The sequence below is a fragment of the Musca autumnalis genome, unplaced genomic scaffold (assembly GCF_047663935.1).
Source record: "Musca autumnalis isolate F117 unplaced genomic scaffold, ASM4766393v1 scaffold_4, whole genome shotgun sequence".
NCBI lineage: Eukaryota > Metazoa > Arthropoda > Insecta > Diptera > Muscidae > Musca > Musca autumnalis.
This window is the reverse complement of record NW_027411977.1, coordinates 70,648,652-70,662,266: the sequence shown is the minus strand read 5'-3', so window position 1 is coordinate 70,662,266 and position 13,615 is coordinate 70,648,652. Positions and strand designations below refer to the sequence as shown.

General features: G+C 37.8%; 1 protein-coding gene across 1 annotated transcript in view; it reads left to right on the top strand.

Moving 5' to 3' along the window:
• LOC141402976 (uncharacterized) overlaps positions 1 to 13,615 on the top strand; it is a 78,021-nt gene that overhangs the window by 1,041 nt on the left and 63,365 nt on the right. The window lies entirely within an intron of this gene.

Below are 13,615 nucleotides of genomic sequence, written 5' to 3'. Positions count from 1 at the left end.
AAAAAACTGAAGTGCTTTAGCTCAAATACACCTACAGATGCTAAAACGCTAAGAAATATTGTGAATCACCTCTTTCCTCATCAAAAGGTAGCAACATGGGCAACATACGACCCCGGTGGACAGTTTGTTTACCCCCCTGTCACATCAGCGGAGATAAATCTTGCCGTCTCGAAATTCGATGACTCTAAAGCGCCAGGCCTAGATGGAATTCCCAATTATGTCCTAAAAGAGATTGTGAAGTGCTGTGGTGGACAGTTGCTTAAATTATTTAACACATGCTTGGAATTTGGATCCTTTCCATCAATATGGAAAAGGCAAAGGCTAGTGCTACTGCCTAAAAATGGCAAGCCTCTGGGAAACCCCTCGTCATATCGCCCACTATGTATGATAGATACATGCGGAAAACTCCTTGAGAGCATTATCCGCGATAGACTGGAGGAGTGCATCGAACGTGCAGAAGGCTTATCCGAATGTCAATTTGGCTTTAGGAAAAGGAGATCTACGATTGATGCAACAAAAATGGTAATCGACATCGCAAAGGCAGCAATTCATGGTCAAAGCTGGAAAAAAGGGACAAAAGAATACTGTGTGGTCGTAACACTAGACGTTAAAAACGCATTCAACTCAGCCAATTAGGAGAATATCTTAAAGGCTCTGCGACGGTTAAATGCCCCGGCATATCTTGTTGCCATAATCCAGGACTACTTCCGCAACAGAATCCTGATATATGAAACTGAAGAAGGTACAAAGGAATACCAAATAACAGGAGGAGTACCACAAGGATCCGTTCTTGGACCGCTTCTATGGAACGTGATGTATGATGGCGTTTTACGGCTCAAACTTCCACAGAAAGCTAATATCATTGGGTTTGCGGATGATATCGCGCTGGTTATTGTTGCAAAAACAACCGAAGAAGCAAGAACAGTAACAGAGGCCAGCATACAGTTGGTCAGATCATGGTTGTTCTCCCAAGGCCTGGCATTAGCCGATCAAAAAACGGAAGCAGTCTTAATTACAAGTCGTAGGGTGGTGGAAAGAATAAATATTCAAATTGGAGAATGCACAATAACAACAGCGGAAAGTCTGAAATACCTCGGCGTTATCATAGACAATCGCCTGTCTTTTAAAGACCACTTAGACTACATAAAGGCAAAAGCCGGAAACGCTTGTAAAGCGCTGTGCCGTATTATGCCAAACACAAGGGGACCAAGATACTTAAGTAGAAAAATTCTTGCAGGAGTAGTCAAAAATATAATTCTCTACGCAGCACCAATATGGGCACAATCCACGAGGTACGCCACGTACTATGCAAAGATTGGCTCGGTATATAGACTTACAGCACTACGTGTATGCTGTGCATATAGGACTGTGTCTGACGATGCAGCCTATGTTATCGCCGCTATGATACCTATTGATATCCTAGCGAGAGAATCTGAATTCGTATTCAATTCCCGAAGATCGCGGGAAACCGACATAGATCCCGACATAGCAAGAAGACGGAGCATTATCGAGTGGCAAAACAGGTGGACAGTATCTACAAAAGGTAGATGGACGTATTCACTAATACGGAATGTGGATAGTTGGTTAAACAGGCGGCATGGTTATTTAAATTTTTATCTAACCCAATTTCTTTCCGGACATGGATGCTTTAGGTCCTATTTATATCGTTTTGGCCTGGACCACTCCCCTAATTGTCCTTGTTGTGTGGAGCAAGTAGAAGACCCTTATCATGTTTTCTTTTTGTGTCCGCGCTTTATTGTAGCGAGGGCAAACTTAGAGCGGCAAGTTAACAGTGAAGTACATGTTGAAAATATAATTGAAATAATGATGGTGTCTCTTGACAATTGGGAATATGTCTCTGAATATGTGAAGACAATCATATTGGAACTACGCCGACAAGATGAGATTCGAAGGCGAATAATACATAGCAGCGTTCTTTAGAACATTCCCCCCTGCGACGAAATGCTCATACGGCGGTACCGCAGGGATAGAGGATCAGAGTAAAGGGGTTATTTTAGCGTGTTAAAGTCTCGCACACCTGGCGAAATCAGGTAGCCAGAGTCTTTGGAAGATTTTTTCCCCGACCAAAAAAAAAAAAAAAAAAAAAAAAGAAAGGGTGCTTATATAGACACTTTCTGAAGGAAAGGGTGCTTCTATAGAAACTTTCTGAAAGAAAGGGTGCTTCTATAGACTCTTTCTAAATGAAAGGGTGCTTCTATAGACACTTTATGAAAGAAAGAGTGCTTATATAGACACTTTCTGAAAGAAAGGGTGCTTATATAGACACTTTCTGAAAGAAAGGGTGCTTATATAGACACTTTCTGAAAGAAAGGGTGCTTATATAGACACTTTCTGAAGGAAAGGGTGCTTCTATAGAAACTTTCTGAAAGAAAGGGTGCTTCTATAGACTCTTTCTAAATGAAAGGGTGCTTCTATAGACACTTTATGAAAGAAAGAGTGCTTATATAGACACTTTCTGAAAGAAAGGGTGCTTATATAGACACTTTCTGAAAGAAAGGGTGCTTCTATAGACTCTTTCTAAATGAAAGGGTGCTTCTATAGACACTTTATGAAAGAAAGAGTGCTTATATAGACACTTTATGAAAGAAAGGGTGCTTCTATAGAAACTTTCTGAAAGAAAGGGTGCTTCTATAGACTCTTTCTAAATGAAAGGGTGCTTCTATAGACACTTTATGAAAGAAAGAGTGCTTATATAGACACTTTATGAAAGAAAGGGTGCTTATATAGACACTTTCTGAAAGAAATGGTGCTTCTATAGACTCTTTCTAAATGAAAGGGTGCTTCTATAGACACTTTATGAAAGAAAGAGTGCTTATATAGACACTTTCTGAAAGAAAGGGTGCTTATATAGACACTTTCTGAAAGAAAGGGTGCTTCTATAGACTCTTTCTAAATGAAAGGGTGCTTCTATAGACACTTTATGAAAGAAGGAGTGCTTATATAGACACTTTCTGAAAGAAAGGGTGCTTCTATAGAAACTTTCTGAAAGAAAGGGTGCTTCTATAGACTCTTTCTAAATGAAAGGGTGCTTCTATAGACACTTTATGAAAGAAAGAGTGCTTATATAGACACTTTATGAAAGAAAGGGTGCTTATATAGACACTTTCTGAAAGAAAGGGTGCTTATATAGACACTTTCTGAAGGAAAGGGTGCTTATATAGACACTTTCTGAAGGAAAGGGTGCTTATATAGACACTTTCTGAAGGAAAGGGTGCTTCTATAGACTCTTTCTAAATGAAAGGGTGCTTCTATAGACACTTTATGAAAGAAAGGGTGCCTATATAGACACTTTCTGAGAGAAAGGGTGCTTATATAGACACTTTCTGAAGGAAAGGGTGCTTATATAGACACTTTCTGAAGGAAAGGGTGCTTATATAGACACTTTCTGAAGGAAAGGGTGCTTCTATAGAAACTTTCTGAAAGAAAGGGTGCTTCTATAGACTCTTTCTAAATGAAAGGGTGCTTCTATAGACACTTTATGAAAGAAAGAGTGCTTATATAGACACTTTCTGAAAGAAAGGGTGCTTATATAGACACTTTCTGAAAGAAAGGGTGCTTCTATAGAAACTTTCTGAAAGAAAGGGTGCCTATATAGACACTTTCTGAAAGAAAGGGTGCTTATATAGACACTTTCTGAAGGAAAGGGTGCTTATATAGACACTTTCTGAAGGAAAGGGTGCTTATATAGACACTTTCTGAAAGAAAGGGTGCTTATATAGACACTTTCTGAAAGAAAGGGTGCTTCTATAGACTCTTTCTAAATGAAAGGGTGCTTCTATAGACACTTTATGAAAGAAAGAGTGCTTATATAGACACTTTCTGAAAGAAAGGGTGCTTATATAGACACTTTCTGAAAGAAAGGGTGCTTATATAGACACTTTCTGAAAGAAAGGGTGCCTATATAGACACTTTCTGAAAGAAAGGGTGCTTATATAGACACTTTCTGAAAGAAAGGGTGCCTATATAGACACTTTCTGGGAGAAAGGGTGCTTATATAGACACTTTCTGAAGGAAAGGGTGCTTATATAGACACTTTCTGAAGGAAAGGGTGCTTCTATAGAAACTTTCTGAAAGAAAGGGTGCTTCTATAGACTCTTTCTAAATGAAAGGGTGCTTCTATAGACACTTTATGAAAGAAAGAGTGCTTATATAGACACTTTCTGAAAGAAAGGGTGCTTATATAGACACTTTCTGAAAGAAAGGGTGCTTATATAGACACTTTCTGAAAGAAAGGGTGCCTATATAGACACTTTCTGAGAGAAAGGGTGCTTATATAGACACTTTCTGAAGGAAAGGGTGCTTATATAGACACTTTCTGAAGGAAAGGGTGCTTCTATAGAAACTTTCTGAAAGAAAGGGTGCTTCTATAGACTCTTTCTAAATGAAAGGGTGCTTCTATAGACACTTTATGAAAGAAAGGGTGCTTATATAGACACTTTCTGAAAGAAAGGGTGCTTATATAGACACTTTCTGAAGGAAAGGGTGCTTATATAGACACTTTCTGAAGGAAAGGGTGCTTATATAGACACTTTCTGAAGGAAAGGGTGCTTCTATAGACTCTTTCTAAATGAAAGGGTGCTTCTATAGACACTTTATGAAAGAAAGGGTGCCTATATAGACACTTTCTGAGAGAAAGGGTGCTTATATAGACACTTTCTGAAGGAAAGGGTGCTTATATAGACACTTTCTGAAGGAAAGGGTGCTTATATAGACACTTTCTGAAGGAAAGGGTGCTTCTATAGAAACTTTCTGAAAGAAAGGGTGCTTCTATAGACTCTTTCTAAATGAAAGGGTGCTTCTATAGACACTTTATGAAAGAAAGAGTGCTTATATAGACACTTTCTGAAAGAAAGGGTGCTTATATAGACACTTTCTGAAAGAAAGGGTGCTTCTATAGAAACTTTCTGAAAGAAAGGGTGCCTATATAGACACTTTCTGAGAGAAAGGGTGCTTATATAGACACTTTATGAAAGAAAGGGTGCTTATATAGACACTTTCTGAAGGAAAGGGTGCTTCTATAGAAACTTTCTGAAAGAAAGGGTGCTTCTATAGACTCTTTCTAAATGAAAGGGTGCTTCTATAGACACTTTATGAAAGAAAGGGTGCTTATATAGACACTTTCTGAAAGAAAGGGTGCTTCTATAGAAACTTTCTGAAAGAATGGGTGCTTCTATAGACTCTTTCTGAATGAAAGGGTGCTTCTATAGACACTTTCTGAAAGAAAGGGTGCTTCTATAGACTCTTTCTGAAAGAAAGGGTGCTTCTATAGACTCTTTCTGAATGAAAGCGTGCTTCTATAGAAACTTTCTGAATGAAAGGGTGCTTATATAGACACTTTCTGAATGAAAGGGTGCTTATATAGACACTTTCTGAATGAAAGGGTGCTTATATAGACAATTTCTGAAAGAAAGGGTGCTTCTATAGACACTTTCTGAAAGAAAGGGTGCTTATATAGACACTTTCTGAGAGAAAGGGTGCTTATATAGACACTTTCTGAGAGAAAGGGTGCTTATACAGACACTTTCTGAAAGAAAGGGTGCTTATATAGACACTTTCTGAGAGAAAGGGTGCTTATATAGACACTTTCTGAAAGAAAGGGTGCTTATATAGACACTTTCTGAAAGAAAGGGTGCTTATATAGACACTTTCTGAAAGAAAGGGTGCTTCTATAGACTCTTTCTGAATGAAAGGGTGCTTCTATAGAAACTTTCTGAAAGAAAGGGTGCTTCTATAGACTATTTCTGAATGAAAGGGTGCTTCTATATACACTTTATGAAAGAAAGGGTGCTTATATAGACACTTTCTGAAAGAAAGGGTGCTTATATAGACACTTTCTGAAAGAAAGGGTGCTTATATAGACACTTTCTGAGAGAAAGGGTGCTTATATAGACACTTTCTGAGAGAAAGGGTGCTTATATAGACACTTTCTGAAAGAAAGGGTGCTTCTATAGAAACTTTCTGAAAGAAAGGGTGCTTATATAGACACTTTCTGAGAGAAAGGGTGCTTATATAGACACTTTATGAAAGAAAGGGTGCTTATATAGACACTTTCTGAAAGAAAGGGTGCTTATATAGACACTTTCTGAAAGAAAGGTTGCTTCTATAGAAACTTTCTGAAAGAAAGGTTGCTTCTATAGAAACTTTCTGAAAGAAAGGGTGCTTCTATAGACTCTTTCTGAATGAAAGGGTGCTTCTATAGACACTTTCTGAAAGAAAGGGTGCTTCTATAGACACTTTCTGAAAGAAAGGGTGCTTATATAGACACTTTCTGAGAGAAAGGGTGCTTATATAGACACTTTCTGAAAGAAAGGGTGCTTATATAGACACTTTCTGAAAGAAAGGTTGCTTCTATAGAAACTTTCTGAAAGAAAGGGTGCTTCTATAGACTCTTTCTGAATGAAAGGGTGCTTCTATAGACACTTTCTGAAAGAAAGGGTGCTTCTATAGACTCTTTCTGAAAGAAAGGGTGCTTCTATAGACACTTTCTGAAAGAAAGGGTGCTTATATAGACACTTTATGAAAGAAAGGGAGCTTATATAGACACTTTCTGAAAGAAAGGGTGCTTATATAGACCCTTTCTGAAAGAAAGGGTGCTTCTATAGACACTTTCTGAAAGAAAGGGTGCTTCTATAGACTCTTTCTGAATGAAAGGGTGCTTCTATAGACACTTTCTGAAAGAAAGGGTGCTTCTATAGATTCTTTCTGAATGAAAGGGTGCTTCTATAGACTCTTTCTGAAAGAAAGGCTGCTTCTATAGACTCTTTCTGAAAGAAAGGGTGCTTCTATAGACTCTTTCTGAAAGAAAAAGTGCTTCTATAGACTCTTTCTGAAAGAAAGGGTGCTTCTATAGACTCTTTCTGAAAGAAAGGGTGCTTCTATAGACTCTTTCTGAAAGAAAGGGTGCTTATACAGACTCTTTCTGAAAGAAAGGGTGTTTCTATAGACCCTTTCTTAAAGAAAGGGTGTTTCTATAGACCCTTTCTTAAAGAAAGGGTGTTTCTATAGACCCTTTCTTAAAGAAAGGGTGTTTCTATAGACCCTTTCTTAAAGAAAGGGTGTTTCTATAGACCCTTTCTTAAAGAAAGGGTGTTTCTATAGACCCTTTCTGAAAAAGGAGGTGCTTTTATAGACGCTTTCTGAAAAAGGGGGTGCTTTTATAGACTCTTTCTGATAGAAAGGGTGCTTCTATAGATTCTTTCTGAATGAAAGGGTGCTTCTATAGACTCTTTCTGAAAGAAAGGCTGCTTCTATAGACTCTTTCTGAAAGAAAGGGTGCTTCTATAGACTCTTTCTGAAAGAAAGGGTGCTTCTATAGACTCTTTCTGAAAGAAAGGGTGCTTCTATAGACTCTTTCTGAAAGAAAGGGTGCTTCTATAGACTCTTTCTGAAAGAAAGGGTGCTTATACAGACCCTTTCTGAAAGAAAGGGTGTTTCTATAGACCTTTTCTTAAAGAAAGGGTGTTTCTATAGACCCTTTCTTAAAGAAAGGGTGTTTCTATAGACCCTTTCTGAAAAAGGAGGTGCTTTTATAGACCCTTTCTGAAAAAGGGGGTGCTTTTATAGACTCTTTCTGAAAGAAAGGGTGCTTCTATAGACCCTCTCTGAAAGAAAGGTTGCTTCTATAGACCCTCTCTGAAAGAAAGGGTGCTTCTATAGACCCTCTCTGAAAGATAGGGTGCTTCTACAGACCCTTTCTAAAAGAAAGGGTGCTTATACAGGCCATTTTTTATAGAATGGGTGCTTATATACCCTTTTTGAATGAAAGAGTGCTTCTATATAACCCTTTCTGAAAGAAAGGACTCCTCTATATACTCTTTATGAAGGAAAGACTGCTTCTATATAACCCTTTCTGAATGAAAGGTCGCTTCTATAGAACCTTTCTTAAAGAAGGGTAACTTCTATCGATTCATAGAATCCTATGCCATTTAAATATATTGCCTTAGGAACCGTTTTAAGCATGTTTATGTATAGCAAAACTTGTATCATTTCTACTATGCGGAACAAATAAGTCGACTCAAATCGAAAATGAAACTATTTAGTTCTCTTGTTTACGTACTTATTTATTATTTGATTTGATTACTTGTGTGTTCAGCTTGGGTGATAAGCTGACTTTTTGTTTCTTTCGTCCATATCAGTGATACCAGCTGAGCGTGTAAACGTCATTCGGTTATTTTGCAGTCTAGTTTAAAACAGTATCTGATATTACTAATATTGGAAAACAGTTTTTAGCTTCGCAGGGGTATACTTAAATGTACGCATAGAAGATCTTTTAAAGAATGACTTTTAAATAAATTTTTAGAGAGAATACCAGTTAAAGGTTCTCTGCTCGAGGTTTTTTGTTAGTTCACTTAACGGTTGTGATCCCAACGGCGGATAATCATACTATCTTGTTCTCAAACTAGGTAAATCACTTGTGATATGATGTGTTTCGGAGCATAATAGTATAATAACCTGGCTATGAGATTGTATTTTGATTTCGTTTGTATCAGTTAGTTACCACCATTTGGCATAAAGAACGCGTACCCGACGACCTGAGCATCGTATGCCCCGTCAACAAGAAATGAGATAAGACTATGTACTCTCACTAAGTATAGGGACATAAGTCCTCTCCATATGGCTTATAAGATAGCACGGATTTTAGTCTAGAGATATCAAACCGATCAAAATTGAAGCAAACAACCAACTAGAAAAATGTACCTTAGATCTTAGTAAACAACTTTCTAAAATATACGAACTCTGTAGAAATGGTTCTTAATGGTCAAAATAGCAAACCAAATTCGATTTTTATCCTCCTTTCTCAGTTCATCATGCTGAAAAATACTTTGAAACAATAAAATCATTTTTGATGACAAATACTAGCGTTCTTATTATTAGGCCAGAAATTTATATAGTACCACTCGTACCAAACACTATTTTCCTTTTTGAATAACATAAAAAATGTGTAAAATTTCACACTGTGACTGTAAAATTCTCACCATCTCTATCTCTCTCGCTATATTTGTTCTCTTTGTACAATTAAATACAGCAGCAGAAAGATATGAAATAATCTATAATATTAAATATAAAACCGATTATAAATATAGCCGTATCTGTAGACATGTGTACACACATGTCTTCAAATAATATTCCACAGATCCAATAATAAAACTGACATTGCTTATCATTATACTCCAGATTTCATTTAACTATCAGCAGAAAGTTGAACACCGTAACCGTGATTATCTCTCAATTAAAAACGACAATGTAGAAGTACGCCGAATAAAGCGAAATGTGGATGTTTCTCGTATTTAATAATCATAATTGACATGTCCAAATGACAATATTTATTCGCATTTTGCCACTGGGTTACAATAAAGTAGCCAATAATATTTGAGACTTATCATTTGGACAATGAACTTTGTTAATGTGTCACCCACATACAATGTTTAATCGGTGAGGCTTTAATTTAGTACAAAGTTTATGTCTTCATTTTGATTTCAAGTTGATTGGCGCTGACTGACTGATTTGATAAGGAAATTCTGCTGGGAATGTGAGACAATAGCTCTATTCCAGAACCCACAAGAATATACATGTCCCAGCAAAAATTCGGACCTGTTAGTCATTATGTAACCCATTACAAAGTAATGTAACAAGTTGAAACTACTTATTTCACTACTTACTAATGATTACGGTAATGAGTACGGTGGCACAGAGCGTGTGTGCCCGCATACAAATCCTAGGGAAGTGTGTTCAACACTATCCGTCGGCACGCGAGTTTTTTGTTGACAAAATAAAGAACAGTTGGTGGTGCACATGTGAGCGTTTAAACAACCCTTAATCTTCGTACGCACAGTGTGTTGTGTGTTTGGCTACGAATCAGAAGTTGGCGTGATCAAATCCAGCAGAGAACAAAATAAAATAGAAATATGAAGTGTGTTGAAATTGCAAGCAAATTCCGTCACAAATGTTTTAAAAATATAACTTTTACTCAAAAAGGCTAGAATTCCAGTGTTAAGGCCTGGGTACGTAAGCTGTATCGCCTGCTTACCTGCTTCATTTCTGACATAACAAAAATAAAAGAATAAAAAAGAAAAGTGCAACTTAGTTCGAAATTGGCACGGCCTTCTTTACTTGGCGGTTACATACAGACCACAGTCTATACAGTCGGACACTCAGCCCAAACTAGTTAGCCATGACTAAAATACTAAAATACAAAGGAAATTAAATCACAATAATGAACAATATATTATGTTTGTTGTCAAAAGTTGTTAACAGAACTCTGAATGGCCGACCTTCTGTAGGCCTTGGTATTCGCAAGACAATAGAAAAGTTACAAACCATTTTCACCAACACATTCATACATTTCTCTATACATATCATGGTGGAATAAGAAGGTGTTACATCAAAGCTCTGTTCCTTTACGTGCCTGAGGTTACCATTTCTTACCATTTTTAACCTGCAAAGCGTTCCTTTACTTTAGAAAGAATACAACTTATATGAGAGCAGTTCACCACATTTACCATTTACCATTTTTAAAAGTAAAGGAACATACCACAAATCATACCAAAAGTCAAATTTGATCACAATAATACAGTGCTGTGAATTGCTTGTTTACATTTTGTTTGAGATTTTATTCACAACAATGCATTTTGACAACTAGTCTGAAAATCAGTTGTTTTGGCGCTGTACCTTCTTATTGTGCCATGATACATATTTAAGAATTTATAAATGCATTTGTAAAAAAGGTTTGTATTTTTGCTATTGTCTTGCTAACACTGGCATTTGTAAACGCCGGGTTATTCTTTTATTTTTGTTATGTCAGAAATGAAGCAGGAAAGCAAGGTAAGCAGGTGAGGCAGCTTATGTACCCAAGCCCTTCTTACTTACTTAGCTGGCCCATTACAGAACATTTGTTCCATAGACCGAACATAGAAAGATCTTCAATTCTCTCAGTTTAGTGCCTCGCTTTCTGGAATACCGCGCCTTGTTATCTCTTCATCCACTTGTTTGCGCCATCTATTCTTTGGCCTGTCAATTCTGCATGCACCGCCATGTGGCTCGAATTTATACGCCTTTTAGCGGGTTCATCATCGCTTATTCTTATTATATGGCGTAGCCAACGCAATCGCTGCATCTCGATACGTTTTACGAGGTATACGAAGTCTTTTACTATCTCAAAATTATAGGAACCAACTTCAACAGTTTGTCCGATCTCAATAGACGCATTGCGAGTCGACGCCATCAACTTGGTCTTCTCGCCGCTTACCGCCAGACCCACTTTAGCAGATTCTCCTTCGACCTTCATAAAGGTATCGGTTACTTCTTTTACTGATCGTCCCATGATGTCTATATCATCAGCATAAGCAAGTAACATGTGGCTATTGTTGTAGATTGTGCCACTTCTTTTGACTTTTGCCTCTCGTATAACCTTTTCTAGCAGGATGTTGAAAACATCACACGAAAGGCTGTCTCCTTGCCTGGAACCTCTTTTGGTACAAAACTCTTCGGAGATGTTCTTTCCTATTTTAACTGAAGATCTTGTGTCAGTTAGAGTCATTTTACAAAGCCGAATGAGCTTTGCGAGGATACCAAATTCAGACATGGCTTGGAATACCTTTGCACATAAGGGGCTGTCGAAGGCTGCTTTATAATCGACAAAAAGGTGGTAGGTGGCGGTCTGCATCTCTTGGGTTTTCTCCTGGTTTTGCCGCAGGGCAAATATCCGGTTAATGGTGGACTTGCCAGGTCTAAAGCCGCATTGATATGGTCCAATTATTTCGTTGATCATGGGCTTTAGTCGTTCACACAATATCCCTGACACTATGTTGTAGGCGATAGGGAGAAGACTTATGTCCCTATAGTTGGAATGAGCTTTGCGGGGATACCGAATTAAGACATGGCTTGGAATACCTTTGAACGTAGCGGGCTGTCGAAGACAGCTTTATAATCGACAAAAAGGTGGTAGGTGTCGATCTGCATTTCTTGGGTCTTCTCCAGGATTTGCGGCAGGGTAAATATCTGGTCAATGGCGGGCCAGATTGGTCCAATTATTTCGTTGACCATGGGCTTTAGTCTTTCACACAATATCCCTGACACTATCTTGTAGGCGATAGGGAGAAGCTTATGCCCCTACAGTTGGAGCCTAAAGTCTTATCTCCCTTCTTATGGACGGGACACAGGATGCTCAGCGTCCAATCGTCTTATACGTGTTCCTCCTGCCAGATGGAGCTAACTAGCTGATGAATACACCTTATCAGCGAGTCGCTTGTAGGCCATCAGCTCCTGCTGCCTTATTATTATTCAGCCGGTTTACTGCTGTCTTTACCTCATCTTGGGCAAATAGTACTAAATTTGGTATTATTTGAACGGACAGAGCTAAAATCTTGAAATTTGGCCGAGAAACAAGACTGAGAAGTGGGCTTGATTAAAGTAGGCGACTTTGGAAATGTTTACGTATGTGTAGAAAAGTAGTAAATGCTGCTACATTCCGTTCTTCAACCATTGATACCAAAGCTAGCCTCTCAGAGAGCTTTAGCTCTATCATTACAATACATAATACACAACAGAGCAAATTTTGTATTTTTTGATACTATTATTAGCACATTTATACTACGGATTTCCAAAAGCACCAAATGGTACAAAATATTGAACAAACCAGCAAACAAGTTTGGATGTAGTGCAATGCAGACCCAGCAAACCAATCGTACCGAAATCGGAACAAAATTCGGACGATACGTCCGATTTCGGATCCGAAATCGTAACAATATCTTACGAAAGTTGTATGAAGTGGTTGACATAATTTCGGAACGAAATGTCGGAGCGAAATCGGATCGGTCAGAATTCGGAACGAAATCGGAAGAAAATACATGGGAAATTCGGAATGCGATTTTTTCAGATTTCTGAACGATTTCGGAATAATGTCGTATGAAAATCTGAGGTACCTTCCGAATCTTCGTAAAGATTTCTAAACGGTTTTGGAATAATGTCGTATGAATATCGAAGGAAAACATTTTTTCTGATTCCTCTTTTTTTATTGATCAATTTTTCTACGTTATTTTTGTTAATTTTCTCGTTTAGAGTTAAGCTTGATGATCTGAAATTATTTGCAAGTGAAAAAGGAAAGCCAAGGACTCGAACCCACATAGTCACCAAATTACGTTACCTGTAGTGGGATTCTGTAACTCATTTTTGCTGTTACCGACAAAAATCGGTAAAATAATATCGCAAAATTATGACTAAAAACATAAAGAAAAGTTGGCATCACTGTTTGTGTCGGTAGAGGCTAGCGACTACTTTCTACTCATCGTTAACTTACCGAAAAATTTCGTTAATTATCGAAATTATAAGCATATTCATTTTACCGACGATAATCGATAACAGCAAAAATGAGTTACAGAATCCCACTACTGGTTTCATTGGTGGTAAAGCAAATCTTCGGACGTATCGACTATGTAATGGCTTCTCTGTCCTAGAACTTATCGTTTTTCAAATGCAAATGTGTTTTTGTACATTAACGCGGATACATGGCCGTTATGTTTTTATTGGAAGATTGTAATTTCAATGATCTAATGATTTTCACTGTTGTTATCATTTTGTAGTTATAGTACACGCAGAG